This window comes from Pan troglodytes, chromosome 12 (genome assembly GCF_028858775.2).
Source record: "Pan troglodytes isolate AG18354 chromosome 12, NHGRI_mPanTro3-v2.0_pri, whole genome shotgun sequence".
NCBI lineage: Eukaryota > Metazoa > Chordata > Mammalia > Primates > Hominidae > Pan > Pan troglodytes.
The window spans coordinates 55,503,912-55,523,109 of record NC_072410.2 but is presented as its reverse complement, the minus strand read 5'-3'; the positions used below and the strand labels follow the sequence as shown (position 1 = coordinate 55,523,109).

The window sequence follows — 19,198 nt, the reverse complement described above, 5'->3', positions numbered from 1 at the left end:
GTAGTTTGGCAACTTATAGGCTCACATCCAGGAAAGCTTAAGCTAAAGCTGTGATTTGAGGACTAGTAAAGGTTTACACTTGCCTATTTTAACCATTAATTTATGACCTTCATACCAAGAAAAGATTTTAAGCAGTTGTAAATCAACTTAAAGCATCTAGGAAGAAAATCATGTGTTGATGGTATTATATTAATAGTTATTTTGCCTCCCAAATTTCTAGTTTATCCAATGTTTTGAGTAAATATGATATAACAATAACAATACAAGGGTCACTTCAAACAAAAAAGTATAAAACTTCAGTCCTTCTGTTTCAACTTGTAAGTTTAAGATTTCATCTCCTTTCTGGGCAAGAAGAAAACTTTTGTTTTTATTTTTACTAAAAATAATAATCATGGATAAAATGATACAGTTTAAAAGGATTGGCTCTTATTCCATATTTGGAATTTCTCACTCCAGACAATCCTTTCTCTCTTGGCAAAATATGACATAATGATTTGAAAGAAAGAAAAAAAAAAAACACTTAAGTGTTTCAGGCCAGAAGTTAATTGAATAAGACCTTGGATTCCGATGAGTTTGTGTTTTATGGTTGATTAACTTGTTTTAATACCAAAAAATGCTTAGGAAACCCAATTATCATGCCACTTAATCTGAGTTATTGGCTGATTTCTGCTAGTTTCTGGATGTCTTATTGACCAAGTTCCATTTCCTACTATGATATACAAGAGAAACTGAGCTTCAGTTTGGAAAGAAAGATTTAGGTTCAACATATGAACAATGGCCCCAAAACAGAAAGAATAAATTCTTAGATTCATAAATCGGATAACTTGAGCTTGTAATTTCCAGTTACCAACATATTCCTTGCCCGAAGAATAGGATGAACAGTGTGAGAAAATGAAGACCCTAATATTTTTCTATACTTTGCCTATTTTTTACTAGTGTGATTATTACCACCTCATTGTTGTCTTTTTACTTGTTTAAAATAAATATGTCAAAGCCAGATGCCTGGTTATAAAGAAAGATAAAGAAGGTAGAAGAGAAAATAACTGAAATCATTATACCTTATTCTGGAGCCTACTGGCAACACTATAAAGAATGACTTGCCATTGACATGCACGTGCTACTAGTTCTGTCTCTACCAAAAAAAAAAAACCCTACTCTTCTATTAGCTGGCCATCTTTCTTTACATGCTGGAGGGAGGTAAGAAACATGCTGGAGGGAGGGAAGAAGAGGGGAGAAACATAGGCCTCCTAAAGGACTGTTGGAAATTCTTACATAACCCTTTAAAATAAGAGTTCTTAACTTAATCTGAGCTCCACAGATGAGCTTCCAAAAGTCTGTAAACCTCATAACCCACAGTTGTTTGCAAAATCATGCTACACATTTTTCTGAGGAAAGATTTCATGAAATTTATCAGATTTTCATGAAACTCTGTGACCCATAAAAAATAAGTTAAGAACCAGTGCTCCAGCCGAGCTCAGTGGCTCATGCCTGTAATCCTAGCACTTTGGGAGGCCGAGGCAGGTGGATTGCCCAAGCTCAGCACTTCAAGACCAGCCTGGGCAATACAGTAAAACCCCGTCTCTACTAAAATACAAAAAATGAGCTGGGTGTGGTGGTGTGTGCCTGTAGTCCCAGCTACTTGGGAGGCTGAGGCAGGAGAATTGCTTGAACGTGGGAGGTGGAGATTGCAGTGAGCCGTGATCATGCCACTGCACTCCAGCCTGGGCCACAGTGTAAGACTCCGTCTCCAAAAAAAAAACAACAACAAAAAACAAAACAAAACCAATGCTCCTAAGTTCCTCAAACTTCTAGGCATGACTATTTTTCTGTGATATCAGGGAATCAAGGGGACTAAAGGGATGACAGGTAGAAAAGGGGAAGAATGAGCCATGGCTTCTTGCCTAGTACAAGTGGAGGCAACATTAGACCATAGCTTTCAAGTACAGAATTGTACAAAACTGAGTTCACAGATGGGCTGAAATGAAAGCAGCTTTCATAACCCTCAGGTTTGCCACTTCTCAGGTAAATAATGCAGAATCATATGTAGGGTTGCTCCTAAATATTTGAAGCAAGGCACTGAAACCTGTGTATTACTGAGATCTGTAGGTTTAACCTGATTGATATTTTCCATGTATATTTAACTGAGTGACTTCTATATGCCAAGTATAATATCAAACACTAAAGATATGCTGGTGATCTGAACAGGAATTAGAAGGAAAGAATAAGCAAGACTTGATTCAGCCAAACTTGCAAGGGAATTGGGATACAATGAAATCTCTTATTACCACAAAACCATAGAATTTTGGAACTAGAAGAAAACTTGATGATTACCTAGTTCAGTCCTCCTATTTTCTAAGGACTTTGTTCAGGGTCATTCAGTTCAAGTGGCAATACTGGGATTGAATCCTACGTATTCTTTCATCTAGCCCATTTATCTACCCTCTATTTTAAATTGTGTCTCCATAACCTATCTATACCCTTTTATTTCTAGAGTCAACCAATTTCAAAAATCCCTTCAGCCTCCCAAATACCTAGATGCCAATAGAGAATCCCTCAAAATCCTCTCTCCAAACATCAAAATCCCCATTCCACATACCAAGAAGAAAGAAAATTTAGAATTTATTGTAAAGTATACAATTGGTTGGTATCAATATACCAACCAATACAATTGGTCTTGATGATGAGGGTGAACAAGTTATTGATGATGATGACAATACTGTTACTAATGATAATGGCACCTAACATTTTCAGCTTGCTTAAGATTAGATACTCATACTCGTCCTCTTAGAGGTCATGATTTTCACTATATAACATGGACATTCTAATTCAGGTATATTGATACCAAACAATTACAAACTTAGAAAATTTTCAATATTGAAATCCAGCTTTTACTCAGAAAAAGAAGCATCTCTGGCTCTTTAAAATTACAGTCTCAACTGGTCCACTCGCTCATGATGTCATATACAGTTTGACGTTGTCTGGGCAAGCTGGTAAACATACTGCTTCCTCCACTGTTTAATTCGCTTCCCTGAGTGAGATCCTTAGGCAACCAGGCTTCATTAGTTCAGGTGCTAGCCTCAGGGAACTACTTGTTTTAATTAGAGGGATGAAATGGCATTTTAATTGTGCACAATGATTAATAAACATGCTGAGCTGCTGCATAATGATCTGCTGCTTGAAGAGCTTTCTCCCTTATTCCTGATATCTACATCCATTAACTGATTGTTATCCAGGTGGAGAGCTGTCGAGCTCTTTCTCCAACCAAATTGCACACTGTCTGTCCTCCAATTTTTCTGCTAATAACAATTATTGGAACTAAGTCCCATTAATTTTTGTGGTAACAGAGAGACAAGACTAAAATGGAGAGAGCTTACAAAGTGCTATACTGCCTATGTAATTTATTTCACTGAACTTTCCTGTAAAAGGGAGATAATAATATGACCAATCTGACAGGGCATTGCATAGATTAAATGAGATAATGTATGCAAAGCTGGCCCAGAGAAGGCACCCTGAAAATGTTAGGTGCCATGATCATTAGTAGTAGTATTGTCATCATCATCAATAACTTCTTCATCTGTTTCATCATCAAGACCATAATCTTCCTCAAGATTAGATACTCATATATTTCCTCTTAGAGGTCATAATGTTCAGTATATAACATGGACATTCTAATTCAGGGATCATTTTCTAAGGGGTGGTGGTTGACTGAAGATTTTCCCAATTTCTCCTTTATGTTGTATGAAAGTAGTTTGGAATGACTTATGGGAAATGTGTGCAAAGAAAGTCACATATTATACAGACTTAAAAAGTCACATATTATACAGACTTAATATCACCTCCTCAGTAGTTAAATAAAATACTTGCTGCATGTCTGAACTTCAATGAAAACAGAAACTAAAGAACTAGATGATAAAGTGACTTCCGCTACAAAGCTTCATCTGCTTGGCATTTGTAATACTTTTATTGGCTACCATTATAGTTTGGTGACTCCTTACAGCATTACAGCTTTTTTCTCTAGTTGCGGACACTAGTATATTGTTTGTTTTGTGTTTCCTGGAAATTGTTCCTCAAGGTCATATATCTATCTCCGAATCTTTGACTTTACTTGATTTGAGGGAAATAATTCTGGAGGAAACCGAGGAACCGAGGGCAGCCGCCACAATTCACTATTTGTAAATGGTTATTGTGATGTTGGATATTACACAATTGATCCTATTTCTTAGCTTGAATTATTAAAGACACTATTTTTAAACTAGGCCAGCTGTTCTACTGACGTACTTATCTGTATTTTTTTGACATATTACCATAACTGCACACCAATACAACTCACTTATGCCCAAGAAAAGTAGTTATGACTGAACATGTTAAAAGCTAAATATAAAACCACTTTCTCTCCCACAAAATGTTAAGGATTTCATAGAAACAAGTCTGCCCCACTGAAGATGCCTTCCTGTACACAGAGTCATTATGGTTCAGTGAAGCAGATATGATTGATTACACAGGCCAAATTTTACCTTGCCTCCAGGGCGCTCCTAATTCTTGTTGTTATTTCCTTTAAAGGCACACAATTGTCTGCAAGAGTCAAAGGGGAAAGGTGAATGAACTCTTTTGGCCATGGCAGAGCAGAGAGAAGGGTTTTGGAATAGACACTGAACCTGAAATATCTAAGACAGTGCAGAAAGAAAAAGAGGACTGAATGCATTTTCATATTTTCCTATTTCCTAGCAAGGAAGTCTTTAAAATCATTCACCTGAAGTTCCACTAAAATATATATATATATATATATATATATATATATATATATATATATATATATATACACACTTATTATAATGGCCAACATTAAAAATACTGACCATATGAAATATTGTTGAGGCTGTGGAGAAACAAACTCTCAAACACGGCAAGTGGTGCGCTACATTTTACCAACAGTGCCGAGATTTCTGCAGGGGAGTGGAGCGCAAGAGTAAAATGCTACAACATTTTTGGAAAATAGTTCTGCACTTTCTTAAAAAGTTAAACATGCAACTACTAGGCAATCCAGCATTCCACTCCTCTGCATTAACCCAAGAAATGAGAGCAGGTGTCCATACAAAGACTTTGACACAAACATTCATAGTAGCTTTATCGGCAATCACCAAAAATAAAAAGCCAAAATGTTCCTTCTTAACAAGGGAACAGATAAACAAATTGTTGTACATCTAATGAAATACTACTCAGAATGAGAAAAGAATGAATGATTGATCCATGCAATAACAAACATGTATCTTAGTTAGACAAAACTGATATCTATGGTGGCAGAAAATTCTTCAGGGCAGTGGAGTGCAAGAGTGGCTATAAAGGAGCATGAGGAAACTCTTGGGAATGATGAATATGTTTGTTATCTTGATTGCAGTTAGTTTCATGGGTGTATATCATGTCAAAAACCAAATTGCACACTTTAAATACATACAGTTTACTGAATGTCAATTATATTTCAATGAAACTGTTAAAATAAATAAATCACTTTCTTGAAATTTTTTGAGCATAGTTATCTGTTCTAATGGGACTGGTTAAAATACACTGTATTAATCTTTGGTGAATATATACATAGATATATGTTTTTCTATTAAAGGCTATCAATGTAAAGAGATGGGTTCAATAAACCAATGCCATTATGTCAATATAGACACAATCAGAATATTAGGAAGACTTTTCTCAAGTAAACAACTATAGCACTAAAAACATAGCTATGTAAAGACGCTTGTTGTAAACTCTTTGACCATTTGGGATGTTTCGAATAACCAGCCAGTAGTAGTGTACTAAATTAAGGCCTTAGATTATTTTTCTGATTGATTTTCTCTCCAATGCTAGAAGAGCTATGAGGAGACATTTTCTGGAGTATCCAACTTAGTACCCCGCCTACTATTCTCAGCCCAACCCCTTGGCATAGCAGTCAGGCAATCCTAGCTGCAGATTTGCTGACTCAGTGCTGATTTCCATGAGTCAATCTATTAATGAATTCTTTATAATGAATTCTTTATTACCAATGATTTTTTTCTTTATACAGCTTACCTTTGGTCTTCTCAACCTCACCTGAATTTCCTTCCCATTTCTCTGTAGCCTTTACCATGTTGAGTTATTACAGAGCAGTTTAAGAATACTCATTGAATAAATGTCTACATTTTAAATGTACTATTTCTTTCAAAATATCCCAAGCTCTCAACACCTACAACAAAATAAAATGACTCTCAAAAAATGGTTTGTGAGAAATTTACTAACTTGGTAAAGAAAGGCTATTTAAACATAATGTAGACCAACATATATTCATCTAACTGTCAAGCCAGATGTGCATAAATTTATATTACTACTAAATTTATATTATTTATGAATATTCTTTAATAATCAAGAAGCCATCGATTATAATATTTTAGGTAAATCTATACTAATTGATTAGGTTCATGTTATTTTTCTATCTTTGTTAGGAATGCAGCACATTTATTGAGTGCTTATTAATAAAAACTATCAGAACAATAGTTAAAAATGATTTGTGTAATGAAAGAAAGAAGAGACAAAAAAGAGAAAGGAATTGTATCTGTACTTACTTTTCTACTTTATCAGTTGTAACATGCATTGTTTGGATTATTTTAGATTCCCCACTTTAGTTCTTAATCTTGGCTGCACCTTTCAGATTCGCCTGATCATGAAAAAATATTGAATGTCTGGGTCTCACTCCAGACCAATTGAATGAGAATATATGGGAATAGGCCCAAGGACTGATGATTTTGATGCAAAGAGGGATTTGTAAACTCTCTCTTAAAATGTGCAAATTAATAACACATTATTAGGGTGGCCCTAATCTTCTCGTCAGGTATTGATATTTATTTGATGTCAGCTTTCCTCTTGTTCTCCGGCCGTTTTGTCTATCATATCCACCATGACTTACATTTTGGCAGCTTTCTGGTTCTTCCCTCAGTCAGCTTCCTCACTCCAGCAGAGCCCTATAAGAAAGCAGTCATAGTAAGCAGTGGAGACTTTGATGAAGACGTTGCAGGAGAATCAGGATACTTTGTATCACATATCTTACAACCACATGACACTTGCCACACTCCAAAGTCCTGTTTTCCTTAATACAATTGAGATTTTTTTTTCTACTGAACCATCATTTTATGGAAGAAAATGTAGAACAAGTTTCCAAAGCAATTCACCTCCACCCCAAACCTGTATACTCCCAGGCAAAAACAGAAGGTCATGTAGTTAATTAATAGGTCTTCCCACTTTTAGAAAACATTTTAATCACCATGTTATTATTTGAGCATGCCTTTGACTGCTATACTCCAAGTGGCTTATCAAAAGCTTCTCCCAAACACACTTAATCATCTCCACAAGAGGAACCTTGGTACCATCTGGTAAGATAATAAAATAGTCTTCATATCATTTTATGGACATATATTCATGCTGACCAAAACTTAAGAAAAAATAAAGGTTACTCTTACGTTAAGAAAAGCAAATAATTCAGAGCTGGAAAAGGGAACAGTGACAGCAGAGTAGGGTCACTATAGTTAACAACAATGTATTGTATATTTCAAAATACCTAAGAGAGAGGACTTGAAATGTTCCTAACACATAGAAATGAATATTGAGGTGATGGATACCCCAAATACCATAATTTATCATTATATATTCTATGCATGTAATAAAATATCACATATACCTCATATATATGTATAAATACTATGTATCAGTAAAAAAAACTAATTTTAAAAATGGAATAGGAAAGAGATTAACAAAACAAGTACAGCTGCCAAAAAATGAAGCCAGAAAGGATAGAATGGAAGCAACTAGTGTCAATCTTGTAGTTCACAATCAATAGTTTTAGAGTTCCAACGTGGATTTATATTTATTAAACTTGGGGTACCATCCCCAGTGACACTGATTAAGTAGGTCTGGGATTGGACCAAAACTGACATTTTTCCCAGCTCCCATAGGATTCTGATGCAGATCATTGACACACCTCATTTTGGGATTTCAAACTGTAAAGTGCAAAAGAATCATCTGAGGATCTTGGTGAGATTCAGATTGCACTAATGGTAATGTGTAAGGATGAGGCCTGAGATTCTGCATTTCTAACAGGGTGCTGCCAATTATATGACCCATGTGTCACACCTTTATGTCAAGGTAGTAGGATTTTGAAAATTGGGTTTGGGTGTGTTACAAACATGATTTGGATTGGGCTCCATAAAAGATTATTTCATTGAAAAATCTCTTGGATTTCTTGCGTTGCCCAATGCATCTCTTCTCTGCCCTGGCCTGGCCCAATTCTTAAGATTTGCTCCCCATTATAGAGTTAGTTAAGCTACAGTTAACAACTGTGGATTCAATAAGTCCTTCTCTTTCCTTATTTAAAATAGATTTGGTTATCATCTGTGATAGTAATTGGTAAACTACTACAGGCAGGCCAATCTGGCTGCTGCCTCTTGTTGTAAATAAAGTATTATTGAACACTACCACATCCATTTGTTTACATATTACCAATGGCTGCTTTCCTACCATAATGGCAGAGTTGAGTAGTTACCATAGAAGCCGTGCAGTTGACATGATGATATACTATCTGGTTCTTTACAAAAAATTTTGATGATCCTTGGCCTATGACAATTCACAGTCTTCTAAGCTTCATTTTCTGCAATTAACCCAGAAGTATTTTTAGCACAAGATGTAGTAAAAGAAAAGGAGGAAACCTTTTTTATTAATTCTGAGGTTTTCTGCAGAGCTCAGGAATTTGTTTCTCTTGCCTTCTACAACTTAATGCACTTCATTCACTGCTGCTATTTTATTCTCTTATACATGTGTTTTGTTCTTTTATTTGATAACTAGCTATTGACTTATTAAGCTTTGAAGGGGTAATAGAGATAATCAGAGGACACAAAGATAATTTTATGTTTGGTAATGAGAAAGTCTTTATGGAGAAGATGGGAAATAACTTTGCTATTGAAAGAAAGTGTAGACATGCAATTGCAAAGAAGCAGAGAGAGGTGGGAGGATGAATAAATAAAAAGGTCAAAGTCAGAATACTCGAAAGGTATTCAATAAGCGAGGAAGCACTCTGCATAACTATATTGGAGTGTTCATACAGGACAGCGGGACACAGGACTACACTTCAAAGCACCTTGAAAACCAGTGTAAGAATTTGCAAGAGTTCTTAGGTCCTTGCGACTCAGTGTGGTCTCCAAACCAGCATGGGCATGCCCTAGGACCTTCTTAGAAATGCAGATTTTCTGCCCAACCCCAGACCTACTGAATCAGATTCTACATTTTCACAAGATCCTCAGACCATCTGCATGGCAGTTAAAGTCTGAGAAGCACTACTCTAGAAGAGAACCAGTTATGTAGTGGAGAAAGTGCTGGACTGGGGCTCCTGAAGATTCCAGAGCTATCGTTCACAAACCGCGTGTCTTTGGACAAATCTCTTAAAATCCCTAAGCTTGTTTGCTCATGTGTGAAATGATTATATTTGAGCCTTCCAACTCTGAAACTCTATTCTCTCACTCAATGGACATCACCTAAAGGGAGATTGTGATATGAGGGGATATAAATACAGTTATGCTTTAGAAAGACCAATGTAAAGACTGTTTCAACGTGGATTTGAGATGGAAAAACAAAAAGAAGACAGAAACTGGAATACTAGTTAAAACACAGTGTAGAATTCTAAACCTGAGGCTATAAAAATATACTTTTGTGTAAAATTATTTACTAGTATAGATACCTTCTTAGTATTAGCATTACATTCCATTGTCTGCATTTTTTATTACATTCATTAAACTATATGACACAGGTCATGCCACAAAAAAGTGAGAATAAGTGAGGGGAGGCAAGGGAGAGAAAATGAGAGAGAAAGGGAGAGAGAAATTGAAACCAATTTCCCAGAACCAGGCAGTAGCAAAGAAGGCCAAGCAACTCCAACAAATGTGTTTAAAAGTCATAAAATGGATTGTTTTTTAATTGGCACTCCTTTGATATGGCTGCTATCTCTCGGATTGGAATATTGTTACAAAAGTTGTAGGGCTCTAGAAAGGAAAGTCCTCATGTCTCACTCAAAACTAGCTACAACGTCAGCATTGCAAAAGGCATGAAATTATTTTTAAAGGCATGAACAAGTTGACAAAATACTGATTTTTTTACTCCCAAAGAAAATTTTACTTTAATATATTAGGTTGCCTAGTGGCCCACTAGGGGATTTATAATCTTTCTTTACTTTTTAAGAAACATTTTTATTATAAAAATTTCTTCCAGTCCACACGAAGTATCTTTAGCCATCTCTTCCAGATAAATACAGTGTCTATTTGAATTGATTGAATTCAACAGATTCATTTCATGGTTTTTTATTTATGTCCTCCCACATTTAAAATAAATAAGGTTAATACGGATAGAACAAGGTTGTATGGGTCTTAGAAGGATCTATTTTTTTCATCACACCTCTTTTGTTCCATCTTGCTTAGCAAATCAGATGCTAGATATATTTTGATTAGTTTGTACTTTAATGGATCGTGTATGGAGGGTCCACCTTTCACATTGGGGCCATTAATTTTTCTTGAGTCTGATGGAAAAAACAGGTAGAGCTTTTTTTGTGTGCTGATTGAAAAGTGATGGATTATTTTCATGTGGTAAGAAACACAATGTTTTCTTTAGCACAGCAGGATATAATGTTTGCAAGGTCTAACAGTGAAATATTATGCATATCTGCCACTGGCCGGCTGCCAGAAATGGAACAGCAAAATCAGAGGAGATTTTGAATTTGAATGTTAAAACCAGTACAGCCTACAAAAAAGCTAATGAGCCATTCTAAGCAGAAAAAGCTTTTATACTAATAGATGGTGCCCGCCATACACGCCTGCATTTAACAAGATGGTAAATAATTATTCATTTAAATGTTACCTTGAACTTTATTTCAAGAAAAAAAAAGATATTTATTCCTGATAATTTCCAATAGGCACTGCTGCAAGGATTTTTTTTTTTTTTCCCCAATTCAGAGGCCCATGACGTTTCCTTCCTGGTGAAAGTAGAATCATTTTCCTTACGGCGTTTGTCCTCTTGTGGTTGAAAAATTGACTCAGAGAAAATTTTATTCCACCATTATTTAGTATTGAAAACTGGCATTTTCAAATCAATACCTAGAATTATGAAAAAGCTTTGAAATGTCATAAGAAATAAATATACAAACATAATCTTAAAAGGTTGGTAAGGGGATGTTTTGAATTTGCTGAATGTCTTGAGCTCCTTTGCTTTCAAAGTGAAGGACCTAGCACTAGGGATCCTTTCTGCTCTTAGTACTTATTTCTGCCATGATAACCTATTGATATATTAAGGAAAACACAATCCACATGTTCATTTATAACCAACTCATCAAGATGTTATTTTCTAGAAATATTTGATATCTTAGAAAGTAAATATTTGATATCTTAGAAAGTTGGAGCCTTCTTTTCTAGGCTTTAAAATTTTATTTTATTTTATCCTGTTTTTAGGGCCAGAACATTTTATTTAGTAGGTATTGAAAGGAATTTGGGTCTATCAGGGAACTGGCTCCACTTTAAATGAAAAAGCTGCACAATCAATATGGAAAACACACTATATATTTCGAGAAAATATACATGGTATTACTACCCTCCTGTAAATGGAAAAATCCAATGGGAAGAGACATTTGCTACATGTTGACGCCTTATGTATTTTATATTACTGTATTTCAATCTCCATTTTAAAGATGGTGTTATGACCTTAAATTATAGGCTTTCACTTTTAAGACCATAATAATCTCCCAGTGCTGCAACTCTGCAGGGAGGGGCACTGATGCTCAGTCCCCTAGAAACATAGCGGGTGGAAGAGAAGAGAGGAAAAGCCCTGATGCGCTGTCACAGCTTGAGCTCTAAAGTCACAATTGAGACATGCTTATGACAAATCCGATCCAGCCATCCCACCACCTAAGTTACACTGCCCGGTGTTCTGTTTTCCTGGAAGCTGCATTAACTCTTCTGGTCCTCTAGGGTACTGAAAAGTAATTTACTGATACGTCACCCCAAATGGTGCTCTTGTGGTCCAAGATCTGGTCTGTGTCCAAATTGACACAAAGCCTCAAAGACCTGCTAGGAGTAGTTTATAAATTAGGGCACTATGGTTTATCTTCCAGAGACTATTTTCCAAATGTCATGTATCACATAGTCATTTTTTATTTGCTTAATAGATTATTTTAAAGAGCTTAAGAGATCACATAGTCCGTACATTAACCTGCCAACAAACCCCCAAAATCTTAATTTAAATTTAAAAAAATGAAGCCCCATAAAGTATGAAAAAGAATGTGACATAAATTCAAATGTTTCTTTTTAAGTTTGCTGCGCAACACTGACACATGACAGGAGATGCACTCTTGGCTTAAAAAAGGAAATCAATTCTACAAGGGCTGCCCATAATATTGGAATTATGTTAATTGAATCTGTTTTGTTCAAATGGTAAAAGTTTGGCTCATTAGCTAGAAATTTACTAAAAATTAGAAATAAAAGATTGAAGAGCCTCAAAGAATATATTAGTAGAATGCTTGAGTACATAAACAAAGTAGATAATGTCAATTCTTAAAACATCTACATTTTAAACTAATATGTGAATTATGCTAGATTCAATCCAACAAAACTAATAGTGATGTTTAGCCTGCACTGCAACTAAAAGATAATATTTAAAATTTATAGGTACAGCTGGGAACTGTGGCTCACATCAGTAATCCTAGCACTTTGGGAAGCTGAGGGTGGGGAATCATTTGAGGCCAGGAGTTCAAGACCGACTGGACAACATGGCAAAACCCTGGCTCTACTAAAAATACAAAAATTAGCCAGGCATGGTGGCACATGCCTATAATCCCAGCTACTTGGGAAGTTGAGGCACAAGAATCAGTTGAACCCCAGCGATGGAGGCTGCAGCGAGCCAAGATCTTGCCACTGCACTCCAGCCTAGGTGACAATGGGAGATTCTGTCTCAAAAACAACAACAACAAAAAAATTAAATTTTTAAAAAATTTAGAAGTGCAAGGGAAAATAACTTTAAGTTTTCTTGTTTTCACAGAAAATTTTTTAAAAATGAAGGAAGGAAAGGGAAGGAAGAAAGGGAGGGAGGGAGATGTAGCTATGCTGGGATGCATAGTTGAAACGTTAAGTGATAATATGGATGTGTCCACTATGATTAAATTAAGATTATAGAGTCTATTTGTACAAAACAACTCAAAAGAACATACAGTATATAGTGTGTATTTGCATATGTTTTGATACTGTATATGTAATATATATTGTAAGAATGAAAAAGTATAATTTTTGTTTTTTATATATCATTTATGATTTTCTTGTTCCTGATGTCCATTTTTCCCTGAGTTGTTGCTCATGATAATCATGTTCCTATATTTTGTATTTGATGATGTTATTTGGTGATTAGCGTGTCCTTCTGGTTCATCCATTTAGCCTATAAATTCCAAGTAGTGCTGCTTCAGTTGCACGGTGTCTTCTCCCTTGGCCTTCACTTTGGCCTCTGAAAACCCTTAAATATAACTAATTTATTAAAGAAACAACTGGCCTCTCCTGTATTTAATATTTAAGGGGATAGAGATTTAACTTCAGGGCACAAAAACTACACAAAATACTTAGCTAGGTTGTTATTATTTAAATGTTTCAATGAAATTTAATTTGTAATTTAGGACTTTTCCAATCTTTCCTACCTTTTATAATATATTTAACCTAAGCAGCTAAAATCTGAGCATGAGAAAGAATCATTCATAAATACAGATGGTACAATGAAGAGCTCCACTGAACACTGCTGAAGCTCGTGAAGTTGAAAGCAGAGTGGCTGATTAGCCATACACATATTTTTACTAATCACAGAGCAAGCATATTTTGTTACTGCATAATCAGATGCCTTAAGTATATCAAATTTACTTTTTCCACATGACCAAAGTAAGAATTTGCAAGAAAAGCAATCACCATTCAATTACATGCCTGTGATTATAAAATACTAAAACAAGTCAAATTTCTTTTTCTAATATCAAATTTGAACTTAACCATATTTTCCTAAGAGCAATTTTCTAGCATTGAAAACCACGACTAACCTTTTGTCAGAAAAAGTGTTTGAGGATATTCCTGATACTGTTAAAGCTTTTTCTTATATGTTCTGGGCATGTTCTCTCTTCCTGAAATATTTTGATAACTTATAGAAGTTGAATCTATATTTAAGAATAGTCACTGCCCTCCTGTAAATTCAAGAAACTCACGAGGGGACCTAGATTTTAAAAATCGTTTGTGCTTTTGAAATCTTAGTGAAACTAAGCGTTTTCAATCCATAAAAATTTTAACCAACACATAAAATTCATTCAAATCTCTTAAAACCTTAAAAATGATAGACTTCTATTTCGCCCATACAAAAGAAAGCAATAGTGAAATTTTAACTGATAAATATTAAGATGCTTTCTTCTTTAAGGATTGTAGTTTCAAATGTTTTTACACTAAAAACACACTGACAGATCTTTTATGAATATTTGGAAAATCATCCTTCGCTTTTTTGCAGCCCAGAAAAGAAGCAAAAAGAATCATAATATGCATTTTAGAAAGCTGTGTGGTGATATAAAAGAGTCCCATGGTAAGAGCAGACGGAAAATGGTATAGTTATTATTAATTTAGAAAAACAAAAGAGCAGCCCAGCATTTCAGTAATGTGGCAAGTTGTGTGCTCTTGAAGGAGAGAGGGTTTTATAATTGGATTTTAGAGTAATTTAGAAGACGAGATAAGATGTAATGGTTGAGTATTAGAGGTTAGAACTACAAGAGAAACCCATAATGTAAGGGTTCACTGCACTGGGGGACAACAGAACAAAGAGAAGCAGCGCCAACCGAAAACGGCCCCAGTGAGAAGCAACAAGGTGAGGCTGGGGGACCCAGCGATGGGGGTTCCCAGAGGGTGCCAGCAGGGACGCAGGCTCAGCCCCTGCAGCATACCGTAAGGAGCACAGGCTTTTCTCAGAATGCTTTTTCTTTAGTGACCTGTCACTGTCCCACCTCTCCTCCTCCCTACCTGCGAGTTCAGCTTGGCATTTCTTTCTTCCCTGCAGCCCAGCAGTCAGACCTGAGCATCTGCCATCCAGGCTTCCACCCTCAGCAGGCTGTCCCGGGGCTCCATCCAGGCTCCCCTGACACCACCCACACACCCACAGGTCCCCCCACATACACCCCCACACATACACACCCCACACACATAAACACCCACAGACACACACACACATACACACATACCCACAGATACACATATACACACACCCCAAACATAAACACCCACAGATACACACATACACATACCCCACATACATACACACACTCCCTACACACCCCACTCACATACACACCCACATAAACACATACTTCCCCCATACACACACACAGCCATACACACACTCCCCCTACACACACATACACACCCACAGTCACATCCACACTTTCCCCACACACACACATACATACCCCACACACATACACACCCACATATACACTCCATACACATACACACCCACCAACATACATACACACCACACACACATACACCCCCACATACATACACACACTCCCCACACATACCCGACTTACATACACACCCACATATACTTCTCCCATACACACATATACACACCCACATACACCCCTCCACACACACGTATAACTCCCCACACACATACATACCCACATAAACACATACATATACATACTTCCCCAACACATATATGCACACCACACACACACCCCTCCACATGCACATACTCCCCCCACACACATACACATCCAAAACCCCACACACATACACATCCAAATACACCTTACATACATACACACACTTCCCACACACACCCCACACACATACCCACATATACACACACCCACAGACACACACACCCACATCCACATCCACACACCCCACATACATACCCACATATACACACCCACATACACCCCCCCAAAACACAAACCCCACACACACATACCCCACACATATACCCACATACAGACACACATACTCATACATGCACTTACTCTCCTCACACACATATTCACCGTAAACACATACATACCCACACACCCATACACACATTTCCCCCACATATACACAACCCCATACACACACACTCCCTACCCACACACACATCCACACACCCACATTCCCCCACACACACCCATACACACACTCCCCACCACCCCACACACACCACACACACATATTCACCCCCACACACCCACATCCACACACACTCCCCACCACCCCACACACATATTCACCCACACACGCTTCTAACACACCTACACACACACTTTCCACACAGATACACAGCACACTCACACCCATACCCCTCCACACACACATGCATACCACCCTACACAGAGAACCAGGGCCTAACCTCTCTATCTCTCTTCTATCCCCACAAGGCTCAGCCTGTGCCCACTGGGAGACAGAGAAAAGAATCTGAAGAAGAGTAAAATCTGCCTCTACCCACCCCACCCCCAATTTTCATTCCAAGCCTTAGGCAGATAAATGTACTTTTCCACCTGTTCATTGGGGTCCCTGTCCAGATAATCCATCGCACAGGCTCCAGCTCTCAGGTGAAGGCCTCAGGTGAGAGGCTCTTTTTAGATTTAAGAATCCAAGCCTGGAGGGGAAACCCTGTTTCTAGAAAGGGAGAGCTGTGTTGCTGACGGGCGGTGGGAAGAGATGGGAACCTATGGGGTTGAATTCCTGCCCAGTCATCGGCGCTTGGCTACCCCCTGCTGGGCGGGAAGCTCTTGGCCTCAGACTCACACATTATGCTCAGGGTCAAGTCCACTCCCAAGGCTTGGGACAGAATCCACTTACTTCCTGTCAAATTGTTATCACACGTTCCCAACGTGAAGCTGGAGTGTGAAGTTACCTTCCAATCCCCAAGAGGTGTTTGTTAAAGAGTTTTTTTCCTCTGAGCCCTTTGTATGCCAGTTTAAGCAGAACAAATCTATTTATTTTTTGTGAGGATCAGTTTATTAAAAGCATGCACATAACTCAGATCGTATAGTAAAATGATGTTAGGCTTTGTTGAGCATGAAAAGTGTGCTCGCTCAAACCCCATTTCCAACCTTCCGTGCGTCATTTTCCCCTGAAGCAGAACATAGGTTATGTTAACAGGACCTCAGCCCAAAGGCCTAAAATCAGCTTAGCTCCCAGGCTTTCTCCAGCCATCTCTTCCCACAACCCACTCTTTCCACCTCTCAGGAAAACCCCAGCTACATGATGTAGAAAACTGGCAAATATAAGCGGACGGGGAACCGATTTTTAACCAGATCAAGTTTTCAAATATAGATTAACACATTTTAATTGTCCTATAAACTATTATTCTTAAAGTCACTCTTAACAAAACCCAGACTTGGAGGAAGTTCTCTGCCATAACTGTAATGTGTATACACTATTAAGATAGTTATGAAACCTCAGACACATTTGGAAGACGTGGCTTAATAGTGCCTTTAATACAAAATAAAATAAAGTAAAATGTAAATAAAAAGGGATTAGTTGTTATAAGCTGTGACACAGCTGCAGCGACAGAAACTAAAGAAACATGTAAACAGAGAGTGCTTTTAGTCACTCAGTGACCCAAATGTCTTTTTCAGACTCTCACAATTCTAATTCTGACACACTCGTTCATTTCATTTATTTTGCAAACCAAGCAGAAATGAAACGGACCTTCAGATTAAGTAAACAGGGGCTTTACATATAGCCACTAAGCTGCCAGATAGACAACTTTTGGTTTACATGGAGTGTAAGGGTAAAGAAACAATGTCAAAACTGCATCCCTTCTTGCATTTATTGGCATGAAGTGAAAATCCAAATATATTCACCAACAAATTAATAAAGGGTGAACAGGCTGCTAACCTTGCATGGTGCGTTAAAGTGTCAGAGCACTTGAACTGCACATCATAGCACAGCCTCAGAAATAAACAAACATTTCTCTCTGTCAGAATGGGGTAAATAAATTAGGATTTGGCTAAATCTCTGGTTGTTTTGCTCCCATGTTGTGGCCTAGAATAAGCCCTACACTATTTCCAGCTGAAGTTGACTCTACTTGATACCTTAAGCAAATGAGAGAAAAGACAAGGGTGACAGTGTAGGAAGGAACTGACTTGAGATTTTCCTTTCTTATTAGTTAACAGAGTTGTCAGTGAGTGAGAATGCAGGATACAAATTAATGCTTTTTCAAAAGCCTTCACTCTAATCCTATTTTTTCCTTAATGATCCCTTTGTCAATTACTGTTGTCTGGGTGTAGCCTTCTAATAGTCATGTTCAGATTGTTTACCAAGGTTGGGTGAAATGGCAGGGTGGGGGTGGGGGGAGGGAGGAACAAAGAGATAAGCCTATCCCTGATAAGCCTAGGAAGCTCTTAACTGAATTCAAGTAACCCTGCCCCCTCCCCCAATGGGAGAAGCATGCCAGCCTTCCCACCAAGTTCTGCCAGATGATACTCAGTACTTTAATCTCTATGCCTGCTCAGCAAATTGAGTGATTTCTCTTCTCTAACTCTTGCTGTCTGGTGACTCCAACCCCTTTTTTCTTTGAGCCATTTCCTTTTTCCGTTTTTCTTGAAAAGTTTTCTTAAATCCATACACATTAAACTAATAAAGAAAAATGGAATATAAATGCTATGGTTTGAATGCCCCCTCCAAAACTCATTTTGAGATTTAATTGCCATTGTAACAGTATGAAGAGGTGGGCCTTTAAGAAGTGATTAGGCCATGATGGCACTGCCTTCATGAAGGGGTTAATGCTGCTATCACAGGTCTGGGTTAGTTATTGCAGGAGTGGATTTCTGATTTAAAAAAAAAAAAAAAAAGATGAGTTCAGCCAACTTCCCTCTCTGTCTCACACACACTCACAATATGATGCCATCTGCCTTAGGATGACCCCTCCCAGAAGCTGGTGTCATGTTCTTGGACTTCCCAGCCTCCAGAACCATGAGCCAAATAAGTTTCTTTTCTTCATAAATTACCCAGTCTGTGGTGTTCTGTTCTAACAGCAGACACAGACTAAGACAACAAGCAAAAGTTAAATAGCAAAGTGATGATGGAAGATGAAGGACTCTGAAGAAGAGAAAAATCAATGGGATGACAGAACATTTAGGCAGCTTCAATAACAAGATGAA

The 19,198-nt window shown here is 37.4% G+C and overlaps 2 long non-coding RNA genes across 11 annotated transcripts in view; one reads left to right on the top strand and one right to left on the bottom strand.

Moving 5' to 3' along the window:
• The window catches only part of LOC100612620 (uncharacterized), a 220,186-nt gene that overhangs the window by 23,515 nt on the left and 177,473 nt on the right, over nucleotides 1-19,198 (bottom strand). For both annotated transcript variants that reach the window (XR_008546271.2, XR_010149111.1), the window contains 2 exons: nucleotides 6,926-6,980; nucleotides 4,515-4,572 (listed from right to left, as the gene is read on the bottom strand). This is a non-coding gene — a long non-coding RNA (uncharacterized LOC100612620). The remainder of the gene's footprint in view (nucleotides 1-4,514; nucleotides 4,573-6,925; nucleotides 6,981-19,198) is intronic.
• Nucleotides 1-19,198, top strand: part of LOC104005001 (uncharacterized) — a 556,115-nt gene that overhangs the window by 514,753 nt on the left and 22,164 nt on the right. The window lies entirely within an intron of this gene.